The 2667-nt window shown below is 35.4% G+C and overlaps 1 non-coding gene across 1 annotated transcript; it reads left to right on the top strand.

The window, feature by feature from the left end:
• The first annotated feature begins 2294 nt into the window (after positions 1 to 2294).
• On the top strand, positions 2295 to 2401 carry LOC128590951 (U6 spliceosomal RNA). The gene has a single exon (XR_008381410.1). It is a non-coding gene; the product is annotated as a U6 spliceosomal RNA (small nuclear RNA).
• The last annotated feature ends 266 nt before the right edge of the window (positions 2402 to 2667 follow it).

The following is a 2667-nucleotide window of genomic DNA, read 5'->3' as shown; positions in this document are numbered from 1 at the left end:
TGCAGCCCATAGCCAAACACTATTAGTTCCATCAGTCCAGGTCAGCAGCTCAGTCTGGGGTCCCAGACAATGCCCAAAGTTCTCCCCAAGGCTGTTCAACTGAGTGCCAAGTCCAAAAACACCAAAATAGTTCACAGGTAAGGCCTTTCCGGTTTGCAGTCTCACTGCTACTGCACTTACTGCTGTCAGTGGGATTAGACTGATCGAACACACACTATTACTTGCCAGTTTTCCACTGTTTTTGTCCTCCTCTTGGGGTCCAGAAGTCTCTCGCTGACTCCCTGTATCCTCAAAGGGATGATTATAGGCAGATCCCACTAGCCAGAGATGCCTGGAGTCTTATCTCCCCAGACTCACGGGGCCCAGATGCAAGGAAGCTATTACTCAGCCGCAATCTTGCTCTCCACCTCCCTTTGCCCACTTTCTAATTGGTTTTTTATTGAGTTATAAGTTTTTAGTCCTTTGCTATTTTTTAGGTACACGTCTTTTTATCAGGTGTAGGATTTGAAAATATTTCTCCCATTCTCTAGCTTTTTTATTACTTTCTTGAGGGTATCATTTATAACACAGAGGTTTTTAATTTGAAGTCTAATTTATATATTTTTTCTTTTGTTGCTATGCTATGTAAAGAACTACTGATGTGCTATTTAAAAAAATTGTTGCCCCATTACCCATGTATTAGATAAAGAGTTTTTTTTTTTTTTTAGTTTTAGCTCTTACATTTATATTTATGATCCATTTCAAGTTAATTCTTATGTATGATATTGGAAAGGGGTCCAGAGTCCAAGATCATCTTCTTCTTCTTTTTTTTTGAGACAGAGTCTCAGTGTGTTGCCCTTGGTGGAGTGCTGTAGCATCATAGCTCACAGCAACCTCTAACTCTTGAGCACAAGCAATTCTCTTGCCTCAGCCTCCAAGTAACTGGGACTACAGGCTCCCACCACAACATCCAGCTATTTTTAGAGAGGAGATCTCACTCTGGCTCAGGCTGGTCTTGAACCTGTGAGTGTAGGCGATCCACCAGCTTCGGCTTCCCAGAACCAAGATCTTTCTTTGGCATGTGGATGTCCAGTTGTCTCTAGAACCATTTGTTGAAATGATTATTCTATTCTCATACTCATACCCTTGTTGAAAATTGATTGACCATAGTGTAGATTTATTTCTTAACTCTTAATTGATATATATGTCTATCTTTGCGCCAGTACTATATTCTTGATAACTATAGATTTATGATAAGTTTGAAATATGGGGAGTGTGAGTTCTCCAAATTTGTTCTTTTTCCAGGCTGTTTTGCCTATTATAGATCTTGTGCATTACCATATAAATTTTAGAATCAGTTTGTAAATCCCAAGACCCCAAAAAGGGAGTTGAGATTTTGTTGGGGATTATATTATGTTTGGGAGTATAGCCATCTTAACAATATTAAGTTTTTCAATCCATAAACATGGGCTGTCTCCCCATTTATTAGGATCTTTAATTTCTTTCAACAAAATTTTATAGTTTTTAGTATATAAGCCTTGTGCTTTTTTATTACTAAGTATTTTGTTTTCTGATGAGATTCTAAATTAAATTGTTTTCTCAATTTCAATTTTTGGATTATTCATTGCTAATGCATAAAACTACAATTGATTTTATATACTATAACATTACTGAACTATTTTATTAATCCTAATTTTTCTTGTGAATTCTTTAATCTTTTTTTAGATACAAGATCACATTTTGGGATATGAGATAATTTGAGATTTGAGATAGTTTTGCTTCTTTCTTTGCAATCTGCCTTTTGTTTCTTATTCTTGCCTAATTGCCCTGGCTACTCTAGCATTATGTTGAGTAGTAATGGTAAGAGTGGAAAACCTTGTCTTGTTCCTTATCTTAAAGGGCAAACAGCCCATCTTTTATCATTATACATGATGTTAGTTGTGCTTTTTCATAGATGTTCTTTATACATTACCAGTTTTCTGACAGTTTTGTCATTAAACGGTCTTGGATTAACGCTATCAATTATGCTCCTATGTGATAACAGCAGATGATATGTAAAAGAATTGCAAAGCACAGATGCTATTTAACAGGTAGAATTTATGGAAACCCAAAGACAACAGAGGAACAAAAACAAAGACACTAAGAAGTTTAATCATTAACACTATGGTTATAGGAAATAGTAAACACAGTGTAAAGTTTTAGAACAAACATAAAACCTCACACTAAAGGCCTATTTATTTCAGTTCCTTTTATGAAGTATGTCATATCTGGCTTTCAATAAGAAAAATTACAAAACATTATAAAAGACAAAAATGGTGCTAGCTTCAGCAGCACATATACTAAAATTGGAATGATACAGAGAAGATTAGCACGGCCCCTGTGCAAGGATGATATACAGATTTGTGAAGTGTACCATATTTTTGACATACTACACCTTTCACCTGAGGATTCTATCTTTTGTTTAACACAATCAAATGGTAGTCCTGAGAGACAGAATAAAAAATAAAATAAAAATAAAGGACAAAAATGCAGTCTTAAGAGACAAAGCAAGCATCAGAACCAGACTTGGATATGGCAGAGATTTTGGAATCATCAGACTGTGAATTAAAATAACTGATTCATACATACCAAGGGCTTTCATGAAAAAGGTAGACAACATGAAAGAACAGATGGGTAATATAAACAAAG

This window comes from Nycticebus coucang, chromosome 7 (genome assembly GCF_027406575.1).
Source record: "Nycticebus coucang isolate mNycCou1 chromosome 7, mNycCou1.pri, whole genome shotgun sequence".
In the NCBI taxonomy this organism is placed as follows: domain Eukaryota; kingdom Metazoa; phylum Chordata; class Mammalia; order Primates; family Lorisidae; genus Nycticebus; species Nycticebus coucang.
Note: the sequence above shows the minus strand (reverse complement) of the source record. Positions and strands in the feature narration are given on the sequence as shown.